The sequence below is a fragment of the Bombina bombina genome, chromosome 7 (assembly GCF_027579735.1).
Source record: "Bombina bombina isolate aBomBom1 chromosome 7, aBomBom1.pri, whole genome shotgun sequence".
Classification (NCBI taxonomy): domain Eukaryota; kingdom Metazoa; phylum Chordata; class Amphibia; order Anura; family Bombinatoridae; genus Bombina; species Bombina bombina.
The window spans coordinates 547567201-547584192 of NC_069505.1; positions in this window are offsets into that span (position 1 = coordinate 547567201).

Genomic DNA, 16992 nt, shown 5'->3' on the forward strand with positions numbered 1-16992 from the left:
TGCAAATATCTTTCTATTCACAGATGTTATTCATCTATGTGCATTTAAATTTTGACCGGAAAGTCCCTTTAAGCATTACCTGTATTGGTGAATAAAAAAATACTACCCAGTTTAGTATAATACAACTAGGACTCTAAAGGTGTCAACTGCAGTGTTTTTGTTCTGGTATTTCTAGAAAATAAAATAGCACACCCATGATTAAGTATATCATAAATTATCTGATTACAATAGCTGGGAGTGGCAAAATACACCAGACCTTAAGTGCCATAAAACAGGTTGAGATCAGTGCATATGCTAAAAGGGCTAACTAAATAAAACATACGGCTAGATTACGAGTTGTGCATTAAGGTAAAAAAGCAGTGTTAACAGGTCCTAACGCTGCTTTTTTACGCCCACTGCTGTTACGAGTCTTGCAGGTTTAGGGGCACCGCACACTTTTTTTGGCTTTACCGCAAACCGACTTACGTAAAGTTCGTAAAGTCTTTTTTCTATGGGACTTCCATAGCGCCGGTATTAAGAGTTTGTCCTGGGAGGCCAAAAAGTGAGCGTTACAGCCTCTACCGACAAGATCCGTAATGCATTCTAAAGTCAGTAGTTATGAGTTTTACACTACAACGCTGTAGCATAAAACTCCTAACTAAAGTGCTAAAAAGTACACTAACACCCATAAACTACCTATTAACCCCTAAACCGAGGCCCTCCCGCATCGCAAACACTAAAATACATTTTTTAAAGGGACACTGATCCCAAATTTTTTTCTTTCGTGATTCAGATAGAGCATGCAATTTTAAACAACTTTCTAATTTACTCCTATTATCAATTTTTCTTCATTCTCTTGCTTTCTTTATTTGAAAAAGAAGGCATGTAAGCTATTTTTTTGGTTCAGAACCATGGAAAGCACTTGTTTATTGGTAGGTGAATTTACCCATCAATCAGCAAGAACAACACAGTGTGTTCACCAAAAATGGGCCGGCATCTAAACTTGCATTCTTGCATTTCAAATAAAGATACCAAGAGAATGAAAATAATTTGATAATAGGAGTAAATTAGAAAGTTGCTTAAAATTGAATGCTCTATCTGAATCACTATAGAAAAAAAATTGCGTTCAGTGTCCCTTTAACCCCTAATCTGCCGCTCCGGACATCGCTGGCACTATAATAAACATATTAACCCCTAAACCGCCGCACTCCCGCATCGCAAACACTAGTTAAATATTATTAACTCCTAATCTGCCGCCCCTAACATCGCCGCCACCTACCTACATTTATTTATTTTTTTTTTTTTTTCCAAACAACTTTATTGAAAGTAATAAAGTAACATACAATAAATGGGAGACGCAGCTCCTCCATTAAACATGTTCAATAGTTGTCTTATATTTTCTTACATTTACATGTACAAGTCAGGAATTCTAGACATATGAATTTATCATATTAGTTTAGAGAGGAAAGGGGGAAAAATAAAGAAAAAAAGGGGTTAAGGGTTTCCAATGAAAAGGTAAAAGGAAAGAAAGTGGTGGGCGAGTCCTGTCCCACCCGCAACCAGTCAGAGGTATATTTATAGGTTTTATTTTGTGTGTTTGTAGGTTTCCCAGATTTGGGATATCTCTGCATATGTATCCATTTTGGCATTCTTGAGGTAATAATATTCTTCGAGATCTAAAAGGTCTGTAACTTTACCAACCCACATACCTAATGAGGGGCCTTTATTACTTTTCCAATTTTTGGCTATTAGTATTTTCGCTCCATTTGTCATTATCGTGAACAACCGTAAATAAGGTTTATGTTTAATGCTTGGGGGTTTATTCAGGAGCCATATCAGAGGGTCTAGAGGGAGAACAATCTCCAGGATGGATTCTATTTCTTTAATTACTTGTCGCCAGAAGTTTTGAATATCATTACACCACCACCACATATGTGCATCATTACTATCTACATGACCGCATCTCCAGCATGTGTTTGGATGGGAGCGAAATAATCTGTGTAATTTCTTTGGAGTAAAGTACCATCTATGTAAGAGTTTGAAATTAATTTCTAGAATAGAGGATGAGATAGATGATTTTCTAGTGGCTTGTAGGATGGCGTGGCTCGTTTGGGGTGTTATCATGGTACCTAGGTCTGTTTCCCATTTTTCCAAAAATAATGGTATATACCCCGGGGGTTTCTGAGATAATAGTTTGTAAATGAAGGATAGTGTATGTCTGAGTGGTGGTGTTTGTATGCATAAAGATTCAAAGTTTGTCAACGGTCTAGACATATTATTATAATCTTTGTGTTTAAGTATATAGTTTCTAGCTCGTCGGTATGTAAACCAATTGGAGAAACATTCATGTCCGTCTGCAATCAAATCTGACTGTGTGCGAATTGATTCGTTTGTAATCATGGTCCGTACTGCTATATCTGTGGTTTGGTTTATTGGATCTATTGTGGTAGCAGGCGGATACAATGTAAACTCCCCATTCTCCAGAAGGGATGTCAATGGGGATGGTTTGGAGGAAATAAATAAGGATGTGTTAATGATTTTGTCCCATGTCTTAAATGTTTCATTCGTTATCGGGTTAATATCAGTTTTGAGCTGGGGTTTGTTGGAGATGTCCCAACACAATCTACCTAAATGGGGTTTTTGGTGAATTAGATGTTCTAAGGGAATCCATCGTTTGTGTTGATAGTGAATATTCCAGTCCAGAACTCTCTGCAAAACAATTGCTTGTCTATACAACTCGAGATTCGGGACTCCCATTCCCCCCTGAGATCTGGGTGAATACATTATGTTTTTATTTATTCTAGGTGGCTTCTTGTTCCAAATGTAATCATTAAAAGCTTTTTGTATGGAGGGTAAATAGGTTGTGGGTAATGGGATGGGTAGTGTTTGTAAGTAGTAAAGTATTCTCGGAAATATGTTCATTTTAATAACCTCTATACGTCCCAACCAAGATATCTGCTTAGATCTCCACGAAGAGAGGTCATTTATAATTGTCTTTTTAAGAGGTACGTAGTTCATATTAAACATATCATCGTAGGTTGGCGCTAGTTTGACTCCTAGATATTTAAGTGAAGCATTACACCATGAGAATGATGTGAGCTGTTTTATATTGTGTATGTCATGTTTATTAATATTTATACTTAGTATTTCAGATTTGGCCTCATTAATGGTAAAATTTGACAATGTGTGAAAAATCTCTAGTTCTTGGTTTATTGGTGGGAGTGATTCTTTGGGATCTGTGATGGAGAGAAGCATATCATCTGCGAAGAGAGAGACTTTATATTGTTGTGAGCCAATGTTAATTCCGTGTATTTGTGGGTTGTTCCTAATACTAGTTGCTAATGTCTCTATTACAAGGGTAAACAAAAGAGGTGAAAGGGGGCATCCCTGACGTGTTCCATTAGTTATAGTAAAGGGGTCGGATAAGGATCCATTTATCAATATGCGGGCGCTCGGTTGAGAGTAAAGTGAGAAAATACGGGTTATAATTTGGTGGCCTAGGCCTAATTGCAATAACGTAGCTTTTAAGAAGTCCCATGCTATACGATCGAAAGCCTTTTCGGCATCAGTTGATAAGAATAGAGATGGTATTTTTTTATTGGTGACATAATGGATAAGGTGTACTGCTCTCACTGTATTGTCTTTGGCTTCGCGGCCCGGAACAAAACCAACCTGATCAAAATGTATTATGTGGGGGAGAATTTTGTTCAGTCTATGTGATAGAATTTTAGCAAATATCTTAATGTCTGTGTTCAATAATGAAATGGGACGATAGTTTGCAGGTAGAGAAGTGGATTTATTTGGTTTTGGTATGAGTGTTATATGGGCCTCTAAGGCCCTATCCGAAAACCCGCTGGAGGACTCTATAGATTGGAAGTATTTTAGCATCTGTGGGGATAGTGTCTCTCTAAATGTAGTGTAGTACTTATGAGTAAAGCCATCTGGGCCCGGAGATTTCCCTGTGGGTAAATCTTTAATTACTAGGTTTATTTCTTCTACCGTCAGGGGTTCATCTAAAGTATCTTTTTGTTCGGGAGTGATAGTTGGAAGTTTTAATTGTTTAAGGTAATTATCTATCGCGATTGGTCGTAATTGAGGGTTTTCTGATTGATGGTGTGGGTTATTTCTAATATTGTATAAGTTTTGGAAAAATTTCTGAAATACTCGTGCTATTTTAGGTGTAGAGTATTGAGATTGCCCTTGTTCGTCAGTAATGTGTAAAATATATTTTTTGTGGTTTTTGTGTTTAAGGTACCTTGCTAAAAGCCTCCCGAATTTATTGCGGCCCTCATATTGTCTTTGTCGGTTATAAAATGCTTTTCTCTTAATTTCTTTGGATAGGTGTGATGCTAGTTTTTGCTTTTCGATGGTCAGTTCACTTAGTATCTCCTTACTAGAAGGAGCATGTTTATGTCTGTCTTCCAATTGTTGGATTTTATCTAAGAATGTTTTAACTGCTTCCCTTTTAAGTTTATTATGGTGAGCTTTTATGGCCATCATTTCACCTCGTATGACGCTTTTGTGTGCTTCCCACAATGTTTGAGGAGATGTTAATGGTGAGGTATTTAATTGGAAGTATTCCGTTAGAGCTTTATCAATTTTTAGTATATTGATAGGGTCGGTAAGTAAATAATCATCTAATCGCCAAACAAAATCTTTAATGGGTTTAGATGGCCACACGAGGGAGCTCACCACCGCTGAGTGGTCTGACCAAGTGATTGGGTTAATTTTAGCCGATTTAAAGAGTGCCAGGCCACTTACATCTGTAAACATGTAATCTATTCACGTGAGGGTATGAGTAAAATGTATAGTCCTTACTGGACGGATGGAGGGTTCTCCAGACATCTTGGGCGACAATTTGTTTGAGATATGTTTTTATTTTATTTAATTGTGAGGTAGGTAGTGATGATCGCTGTGAAGAGCTGTCTATTTCCGGGTTTAAAACTATGTTAAAATCCCCACACATTAAAAGTGGACCTTTCTGGTAATCTAAAATTTTATTAGTGATCTTTTTAATGAATTTGTGTTGGCCTGTGTTAGGCGCATATATTGAAGCCAGTGTCACTGGTCGGTTATAGAGTATACCGACAATTATAATATATCTACCCTCCCTATCTCTGATGGTGTTTAACTCTGTGAAGGGGATACCTCTTTTGATTATAATACCAACACCTTGTTTCTTATGTTTGTGATGTGAAGCCCAAAAGCAGATTCCGAACTGGCTAGCAAATGTATTGGGTTCTCTTCCTTTTCTAAAGTGTGTTTCTTGGAGAAACAACACATCTGCTTTCTGACTACGACTATCTCTCAGTACCAAGGATCTCTTTTGTGGTATATTAAGACCTTTTGCATTGATGGAGTATAGTTGCAATTCGTTAGTGTGTGTGATATGTTTTATTTGTTTAGCCATAATCTGAATGAAATGTGAGATTAATATAGATAGGATATAAGTTACTTACACAAGTATTTTTTTTATAAAGTGCTTTATGGTTGCAGGATAGGACAGGACCGCCAACTAGGTATGGAAAGAAGAGATTTGGGAAAAAGGAAAAACAAATAAAAATGAAAATAAAAATTAGAGTCATCACAATAACAATCTTGAGGTAGCAAGCCATTTTGTAGGTCTCTAGCTCATAGGTAAATATAACATGTAGGGAATTACTTAGTTATATACTATAGTATCTAAACATTATAATCTGTGTGTTTGGGTATGACAATATTTTTCAACTGGTTTTAAATAAACAACTGTTTCTCATTATCTCAATGTTAACGATCTTCTGAGTATCTTACTACATAAGTCTGTTGTTGCTATTACCTTCATAGCAACCAATCAAGGACTTTTTAGTTTCTCATATCTTAATTATTTCGTTAATAATAACCCAATCTCTTATTCAAGACTTAGAACACTAAAACAAAACATTTCTGTTTATATGTCTTTTGGTATAATGGCAACGTAAACTCTTCAACAAAATAACAGGTATAACCTCTCAAGTTAAGGATAATATTTGATCACATAGGTAGTCTGTTCTTTGGTATGTATGTCACATCGTGATCGAGTCTGTTCATCTAATGTTCATGAATTCAAGAGGTGATTAATGAGTTCCCAATGCCTAATTCTAAGTTTAAATCAACAACAAACAACAGTAATACATAATTTTCTATATACTTATCAGATCTTGTCGAACATCTCTATATGTCTGAAGCAATATCTTCTGTCTTTTTCTTCTTTCGTTGAACAGTTGACCAATGTGGTCTCTGAGGGAGAGGGGGGCCATTCTGGTGTGTATTTGAATTCGGTGGGTCAAATTGTGGAAAATCAATGTTCAAGCCTTTAGAAAATGAGTCTATGTCTGTTGGGTCTTTATATACGAATGTTCTACCTTCCTTCTGTACAATTAGGCTGAAGGGGAATCCCCATCTGTATTTCACCGTCCTTTCTTGTAGTCTTTGGGTGATGAAGCGAATTTCTTTTCTTCTTTCTATGGTGGCTGGGCTGATGTCTTGGAATATTTGAATACTGTATGTTTGAAATCTGATTTCTCTTTGGAGTCGCACTTGTTTCCAGATAGCCTCCTTGTCTAAATAGTTTGTAAATTTGATAATGATATCTCTGGGAGGTTTTGGTGGGATAGGGAGTGGTTTGAGGGCCCTATGTGCCCTTTCCATTGATGTTTCAGATAGCTTGACATTTGGGGCAATATATTCGAACATTTGCAAGAGGTAGGAAGGCAGCGATTCCTTAGTAGCTTCTTCTGGGACACCTCTTATTCTTAAGTTGCTGCGTCTGTTACGGTTATCCAAATCTTCTACTTTCAATTGGAGAGATTGAACTATGGATTCGTGTCTTGTCAACTGGTGATTGACATCAGACACAATATTATTCAGTGAATCCTGTTCTTCTTCTAAGTATTCAAGTTTTGACCCCATTTCATTTATATCTTTCCGCAGAGATGACATTTCAGTTTTAATAAATGTTTTTAGCTCAGCGAGATCCGATTTAGAGGGTAATAATGAGATAGTAGATTGTATCTGAGACAGTTGGTCTGAGTTTGTAGGATGTGTAACAAAGCGCAGTTCTTGTTGTGAAGGTTCGTCTCCTAGGGGTGATTGCACCTGTTCATGTGTCTCTGTTTCTTGTCTAGTGAAGAAAGAATTCACTGATGTGACGCCTGTTAGTTTTTTGTCCGCTTTAGTGTTTTTCTTTGCTGTCATTGTCGAGTTATGCGGCCTGTATATTGTAGGTTTCAGGCTGTTTCAATGTATGGTTTGGGGAAGGAGATTTAGCAAGGTTCTTACTATTGTGTGTCTCAGAAAGTGGGTGTCTGCAAGAGAGTGGATATCGATAGAATTAAAGTTATATGGTTTTGATAGTCAATCCAAGTACACCTCTCACACTCCACCGTGACCCCTTCTCGTTCACTGTTTGTTGTATTTACACTGCACTGGCCTGTTCTAAAGGTATCAGTTTATTTGACCGTGGCCAGGATATGTGTGTTAGGTGTCGACCCCTTAAAACTTCTTAGACCAAGATCTATAGTGAGTTATTTTTTTCTCTCTGATCGTGCCGTATTTTTCCTCCCTCTTGTTCCCAAATTGCCTTACCGCGTGGTCTTGCGTAATGGCGGTGCACCGCTTGCGATCAATCTCCTCCAAATAGATCCCGCTGTAAGTAACTTGCAGATCCAGGTGGTAGTATAGTTAAGTTATTGAGCAGAGATTTCAATACTTTACATTATTTTTGTAGGAAAGTCATTTGCCTCGTGCCATATTGTAGTCTGCCCCACTCGGTATAGCGGTTTGTCTGTTTTACAATTACGGAACTCTTTTTCTTCCTTTTCGGCTCACCGGGATCTGTGAGCAAGGTTCATCTGGCAAAGTATAGGCATTTGAAATGTAAATTCCCTGTTTTGACTTTGTTTATTCGTCTAGAGACCTATGGCTTGCACGGAGCTTTTCTATACAGCGGCCATGTCCCTGCACGGCTACGCCCCGCCTGTCCACCTACCTACATTTATTAACCTCTAATCTGCCGTCCCCAACGTCACCACCACTATTCTAAATTTATTAACCCTTTAAACCTAAGTCTAACCCTAACACCCCCTAACTTAAATATAATTTAAATAAATCTAAATAAAATTACTAACTTTGCAATCAGCCAATAGGATTGAACTGGCATTCTATTGGCTGATAGGAACAGCCAATAGAATGCCAGCTCAATCCTATTGGCCAATAGGATTTTTTCTACCTTAATTCCGATTGGCTGATAGAATTCTATCAGCCAATCGGAATCTAAGGGACGCCATCTTGGATGACATCACTTAAAGAGATATTCATTCCAAAGAAGACGTTGTTTGAAGAGGATGCTCCACGCCGGATGCCTTGAAGATGGAGCCGCTCCGCCTCGGAAGGATGAAGATAGAAGAAATGCCGTCTGGATGAAGACTTCTGCTCGTCTGGAGGACCACTTCTGCCCATCTGGAGGACCACTTCTGCCGGCTTCGTTGAGGATATCTTGCCGCTTGGATGAAGACTTCTCCCAGTAAGTGAATCTTCAGGGGTTAGTGTTAGGATTTTTTAAGGGTGTATTGGGTGGGTTTATTTTTTAGGTTAGGGCTTTGGGCAGCAATAGAGCTAAATGCCCTTTTAAGGGCAATGCCCATCCAAATGCCCTTTTCAGGGCAATGGGGAGCTTAGGTTTTTTCAGTTAGGCTTTTATTTGCAGGTAAAGTATTTAAATTACATAATATTATATTTTGTCTCTATCCCAACTTGTTTTATGTCCCTTTAAGTTATTTGAGAACATGGCCCTATTACTAAAAGCAGTCCAAACCTTAAAGATATATGAGAACTAGTACACGGTACTCTGATTGCTCAATGGAAAACTTGCTTTATTGGTGATATAAAAAATTCATCAGGGACTGAAATTCCAAATGATATGCTTGAAATCTTTCCTAAAATTTTCAGATAAACTTTTTGTTTGCCTTTGCCTTAGGGCAGTAATGGTGATCCTTGGCACTCCAGATGTTTCAGAACTACCCATAATGCTTATGCACTCTAAAGTCCAGTCAAGTATCATGGGAAATGTAGTCCATCACTGCCCTATGGGTATAGAGAGCATAGACTAATCTAAACCATGCTAAAGGTAATAGATATGCTATTCTGTAATTTCTCTGCTTGAATGATATACTTCAGTATATAATGATAGATAGATGATAGATAGATAGATAGATAGATAGATAGATAGACAAAATACAGTCTGACACAGACAGGGACTGACAAAGATAACTAGAATACATAGATATACTATGATACATATCTTAGATATGTAGACAATGATAAAAAGATTAGAGAGATATGTAGATAGGTAGATAATAATTAATAGATTAGAAAAATAGGTGGAGATAGATAGATAGACAGATAGATAGATATAGATAGATATACAGTAGATAGAAATATATAGATAGATATACAGTAGATATATAGATTGATAGATAAATAGATAGATAGATAGATAAATAGATAGATAGATAGATAGATAGATAGATAGAGAGATAGATATAGAGGTCCTGATAATCAAAGCACCCTCCTTGCTGGGTGATAAAAGGTGTTTAGCTTTCTAAAATGTTAAAATAAATAGTATATCTCTACCCCACTCTTGTTTTAGAGGCATTTTTGTCACCTCATAGTTAGCAACTGTGACACAGATAAATAGACAGATAGACAGACAGATAGATAAGAGATAGAAAGATAGATATATAGATATATGGATGGACAGACAGATAGATAATAGATAGAAAGATAGATAATAGATAGATAGATAGATAGATAGATAGATTAGATAGATAGATAGATAGATAGATAGATAGATGATAGATAGAGAGAAATAGAAAGCAGACAGACAAACAGACATATATAGACTATAATACATATATTAGATACAAAGTCACATTGTTGCCTCTACCACACCTCTGCTAATAAATCAAGAACCATGGGACATAAATACTATTTTCTTCCTCGCTATAATTTCTTGAGTATATCTTTATTTTCTTTAAATTTAGTTATTTTGGATATTCATGAAAACAAAATGAATATCCGTGTTTTTGTTACCGATTCACATTTGTAACAAAATAAATGGGCAAGCAAGTCACAGCAACTATTAATGGCCAGTAGGTACATTAACAGGCAGAAACACTTGACAGGTATAGTCCAGCAGGACACCCTATCCTCATATTCTCATACTGTAAAATACTACATTTTCCTATCTTAAGAACTAAAAAAAATACTGAACTGATTTACATATGTTCAGGATTTGTAGTAACCCCTAATAAACACTAGAGGGCTGTCAAATTCATGTATTTATTCAAAAAGTTGTACAATTTTTAAAATCAGTGTTTGGCACAGAATGTTGCTATAAATAAATACACATGGGCAAGTTATGAATCCATTCACACTTACCTAAGATAATTACATAGTATTGAAATAGGCACTTTATTATTTTTGGACTATGTAATCCTATTTGCATAAAAAGTGTGATTGTGAACAGAAATCATCTTTCCAAACAACTGCCCTCTTTCCCTTTCTATAAAAGCCACAGGATTAAGGATACAGGTCTGTCTGTCACTATGTCTTATCTGCAGCTCAGTGCTCTCGTCCTTTCTATTGTTATTCTGCAATGTTGCTGCCCTGTGATAAGTTATGTTGTGCCTTGCAAAACACTGAGTGACTATACCTACAAGCTGCCTCAGAATGAGGTAAGAAATATATTTATTGTTTCAGTCAATGTAACTTCTTTATTTAATATTTATATCATATGCATGTCTGTATAGCTACAACATACTAAATCTATCTTTATCTATCTATCTATCTATCTATCTATCTATCTATCTATATCTCTATCTATCTATTGTCTATCTGTCATATTTCTATCTGTCTACTGTATCAATTTATCTATCTCTCTATATTCAGATACTCCATGATGATATACTAATTCTCTGTTAACCAGATTGATATAGTTTAAGGGATATGAAACCTACATTTTTTCTGTCATGATTCAGATAAATGAAAGAATTTTAAGCAACTTTTTAATTTTCTCCTATTATCAAATTTTCTTTGTTCTCTTGCTATCTTTGTTTTAAAAAGCAAGAATGTAAGCTTAGGAGCGGACCATTTTTGGTCCGGCACCTGGGTAGTGCTTGCTGATTGCTTACTACATTTTGCCCTACCCAGATGCTGAAACAAAAATGGGCCGGCACTTAAGCTTTACATTCCTGCTTTTCAAATAAAGATAGCAAGAGAACGAAGACAAATTGATAATAGATGTAAATTAGAAAGTTACTTATAATCACTTGCTTTATCTGAATCAGGAAAGAAAAAAATGTGGGTTTCATATACCTTTAATCCGTTACTGTGGACATAGTTTAAACAGTTACTGTGGACATAGCCACTAGGTGTCACTGTTGTTCATTCTATTGAAACCACTGTACTGTTTCGAACAGTCTTTCTACAAAATTGCTGGACTAAAAATGTATGAAAATAAAGAGGTGCTGGCCTTTTAACTTGTATATTACTGAATGAACATCATACCACCATGTGTTGCAAGATCAGCTCCATTATAATCATTGCAACTGTTTCTATCTTTTAAACGTTCATCGCTCTCTACATAGTACGAGTTCCACTGTGTAGAATACCGGCATCACAAAAATGCCTTCAAATTCTTACTAGGTAAATTAATTGAAGCTGGGGGGAAACATCGTCTATAAAACAGTCCACTTTAACATATACACAAAAACAAACTTTAGAAAGTTCAAGAGAAATAAAAGATAAATTAGGACAAATTAAGACAACATTGTCAGCTATGAATCAGCAAGATTTAACAACAATACAAGATACTTTGAAGGGCAAATAGAGTCTTTATGAATTCTGTGCATTATAACTTTTTCTAACGTATCTTCCTATGCAATAACAACCTTTACTCATTGTGCTATCTCTTTTTGTAGCTCGCTGGAAAATGGACATTATCAGCAAGCAGCCATGAAAAATCCGACAGTAGCAAAGGTATTAATTACATATGGATAGACATTCAGTTTACTAAAGGCCAGGCCAGGGTTCAAGTGGTCACTGAATTGTAAGTATTATTTTAAAATTCAAAATGCAACTCTTTATAGCGTATCCCTATAACTCCTATAGCTTACTATAACCGCTTCCTATAACTTCTTCTATAGCTCCTATTGTTTCATATAACCTTCCCTATAACTCCTCTTTTGTTTCATATAACCCACCCTATAACCCTCCCTATAGTTCCCTTGTTTCATATATTCCTCCCTATAGCTCCTTCTAAGTTACCAGATAACCTTTCTATAACTCCTCCTATTTCACCATATAACACTCCCTATAGCTCCTTATATTTCACTATATAACTCTCCCTGTAGCTCCTTCAATGTCACCATATAACTCTCCCTGTAGCTCCTTCTATTTCACAATATAACCCTCTTTATAGCGCCTTCTATTTAAAGGGACACTCAATCAAAATTAAACTTTCATTATTCAGATAGAGCATGCCATTTTAAACAACTTTCCAATTTACTTCCATTAACAAAATGTTCACAGTCTTTTTATATTTAAACTTTTTGAGTCACCAGCTCCTGCTAAGCATGTGCAAGAATAAGTGTGCATGCATTTGTGAATGGCTGTTGGCTGTCACATGGTACGTGTATGCATTTGTGATTGGCTGATGGCTGTCACATGGCACAGGGGGAGTGGAAAAAGCATAACTTTTAAAATTGTCAGAAAAAAAAATCTACTATTCATTTGAAGTTCAGACTAAGTGCTATTGCATTGTCTTGTTATCTTGCATTTGTTGATTATGCAAATCTACTGTGTTGACTGGTCCTTTAACTAAATAACCCTATCTATAACTCCTATTTCACAATGTAACTCTCCATATAGCTCCTTCTATTTTACCTTATAACCCTCTATATAGCTCCTTCTATTTCACCATATAACATTCCCTATAGTTCATTCTATTTCACTAAATAACCCTCTCTATAGCTACTTCTATTTCACCATATAACCTTCCCTATAACTTCTCCTTTATTCCATATAACCCTCCCTATAACCCTCTCTATAGCTCCTTCTATTTCACCATATAACATTCACTATAGTTCATTCTATTTCACTAAATAGCCCCCTATAGCTTCTTCTATTTCACCATATAACCCTCTCTATAGCGCTTTCTATTTCACCATATAACCCTCTCTACAGCTCCTTCTATTTCACCATATAACCTTCCCTATAACTTCTCCTTTATTCCATATAACCCTCCCTATAACCCTCTATATAGCTCCTTCTATTTCACCATATAACCCACTCTACAGCTCCTTCTATTTCAACATATAACATTCCCTATAGTTCATTCTATTTCACTAAATAGCCCCCTATAGCTTCTTCTATTTCACCATATAACTCTCCCTGTAGCTCCTTCTATTTCACCATATAACTCTTCATATAGCTCCTATTTTACTAAATAACCCTCTCTATAGCTCCTTCTATTTCACCATATAACCCTCTCTATAGCTCCTTCTATTTCACCATATAACTCTCCATATAGCTCCTATTTCACTAAATAACCCTCTCTATAACTTCTTTTATTTCATCATATAACCCTCTCTATAGCTCCCTCTATTTCACCATATAACTCTCCCTATAACTCATATTTCATCATATAACCCTCTCCATAGCTCCTTCTATTTCATCATATAACCCTCTCCATAGCTCTTTCTATTTCACCATATAACTCTCCCTATAGCTCTTTCTATTTCACCATATAACTCTCCCTATAGCTCTTTCTATTTCACCATATAACCCTATCTATAGCTCCTTCTATTTCACCATATAACCTTTCCTATAACTCCTCCTTTGTTTCATATAACCCTCCCTATAAGCCTACCTATAGCTCCTTTTACTTTTCCATATAACCTTTCTAAAACTCTTAATATTGCTCCATATAATCCTCCCTATAGCTCATTCTATTTCACTAAATGACCCTCCCTATAGCTCTTCTATTTTACCATATAACCCTCTCTATAGCTCCATCTATTTCACCATATAACATTCCCTATAGGTTATTCTATTTCACTAAATAACCCTCTCTATAGCTCCTTCTATTTTACCATATAAGCTTCCCTATAACTCTTCCTTTGTTCCATATAACCCTCCCTATAACACTATCTATAACTCTTTTTATTTCATCATATAACCCTCTCTATAACTCCTATTTCATCATATAAACCTATTTATAGCTCCTAATATTTCAGCATATAACTATCCCTATAGCTCCTTCTATTTCACCATATAACCCTCTCTATAGCTCCTTCTATTTCACCATATAACTCTCCCTATAACTCTCTATAGCTCCTTCTATTTCACCATATAACTCTCTCTATAACTCCTATTTCATCATATAACCCTCTCTATAGCTCCTTCTATTTTACCATATAACCATTTCTATTGCTCCTTCTATTTCACCATATAACCCTCTCCATAGCTCCTTCTATTTCACCATATAACCCTCTCTATAGCTCCTTCTATTTCACCATATAACCCTCTCTATAGCTCCTTCTATTTCAACATATAACTCTCCCTATAACTCCTATTTCATCATACAACCCTTTCTATAGCTCCTTCTATTTCACCATATAACCCTCTCCATAGCTCCTTCTATTTCATCATATAACCCTCTCTATAGCTCTTTCTATTTCACCATATAACCTTCTCTATAGCACTTTCTATTTCATCATATAACCTTCTCTATAGCACTTTCTATTTCACCATATAACCCTATCTATAGCTCCTTCTATTTCACCATATAACCTTCCCTACAACTCCTTCTTTGTTTCATATAACCTTCCCTATAAGCCTCCCTATAGCTCCTTTAACTTTTCCATATAACCTTTCTTAAACTCTTAATATTGCTCCATATAACCCTCCCTATAGCTCCTTCTATTTCACTAAATGACCCTCCCTATAGCTCCTTCTATTTTATCATATAACTCTCCCTATAGCTCCTTCTATTTTACCATATAACCCTCTTTATAGCTCCATCTATTTCACCATATAACATTCCCTATAGTTCATTCTATTTCACTAAATAACCCTCTCTATAGCTCCTTCTATTTCACCATATAACCATATCTATAGCTCCTTCTATTTCACCATATAAGCTTCCCTATAACTCCTCCTTTGTTCCATATAACCCTCTCTATAACACTCCCTATAGCTTCTTTTATTTCACCATATAACATTACTAGAGATCATTCTATTTCACTAAATAGCCCCCCTATAGCTTCTTCTATTTCACCATATAACTCTCCCTATAGCTCCTTCTATTTTACCATATAACTCTCCCGCTTCTTGTATTTCCCCATATAACCCTCTCTATGACTCCTTCTATTTCACCATATAACCCTATCTATAGCTCCTTCTATTTCACCATATAACCTTCCCTATAACTCCTCCTTTGTTCCATATAACCCTCCATATAACCCTCCCTATAGCTCCTTCTTCTTTCCCATATAACCTTTCTATAACTCTTCCTATTGGTCCATATAACCCTCCCTATAGCTCCTTTTATTTCACCATATAACTCTTCGTGTAGCTCCTTCTATTTCACCATATAACTCTCCATATAGCTCCTTCTATTTTACCATATAACCCTCTCTATAGCTCCTTCTATTTCACCATATAACCCTCCCTATAGCTCCTTCTATTTTACCATTTAACTCTCTCTATAGCTCCTTCTATTTCACCATATAACCCTCCCTATAGCTCCTTCTATTTTACCATATAACCCTCTCTATAGCACTTTCTATTTCACCATATAACCCTCCCTATAGCTCCTTCTATTTTACCATATACCTCTCCATATAACTCCTTCTATTTCACCATATAACACTCCCTATAACTCCTATTTCACTATAAAACCCTAACTATAGCTCCTTCTATTTCACAAAATAACTCTCCCTATATCTTTCCTGCTTCTCTCTTTATAGTACAATGAGATTCCCTGGCTTTGTATACAACTCCAATATACCGTCATGAGCATTATAATGTAATGTATGTGTCTCATAGCAAGAAAAACATCTCTCAAGCTAATGTTTTTCTTTCTAAAATTATTCTTAGATAATCTTGTCCGACCATAGAGCCTTAGATTATCAGGCCCTCTAACTTCCCCTATTGCCCCATATAATTTCTCACTATATAACCTCTCCCTTTAAGTCCTCCTACTGCGTCCACATAAAGCATTTTCAAAGTGTTGGTTATAATTTCCCTTAAAAGTATTATTTATTTTGCAGCAATGGTAACATTAAAACAGACACACAAAAAATTAAACTACGTAAAGAAAAGGGAATCTATACATTTCAAAGTAAGTATCTTTGTACATTCTATGTCAAAGTCACAGACTTATTAAAAATGTTTTTAAATATTAAAGTGCACATAGTGTGTTATCACTCCTGTAACAATAAAAAATACTTCCTCTAATATATGCAAACATTTGTCACTGTAATCCACCATAAAACATATACGGCTAGATTACGAGTTTTTGTCGGTAAGGCTTGCGGGGCTAACGAGCAGTATATGCTCACCGCTCACCTACAAACAGCGCTGGTATTACAGGTTTTTTTAAACCCGGCGTTAGCCGCAAAAAAGTGATCGTAGAGAAAAATTTAGCTCCACATCTCACCTCAATACCAGCGCTGCTTACGGTAGCGGTGAGGTGGCTAAATGTGCTCGTGCACGATTTCCCCATAGGAATCAATGGGGCTGATTCGGCTGAAAAAAAAAGTCTAACACCTGCAAAAAAGCAGCGTACAGCTCCTAACGCAGCCCCATTAATTCCTATGGGAAAATACTTTTTATGTCTACACCTAACACCCTAACATGAACCCCGAGTCTAAACACCCCTAATATTACACTTATTAACCCCTAATCTGCCACCCCCGACATCGCCGCAACCTA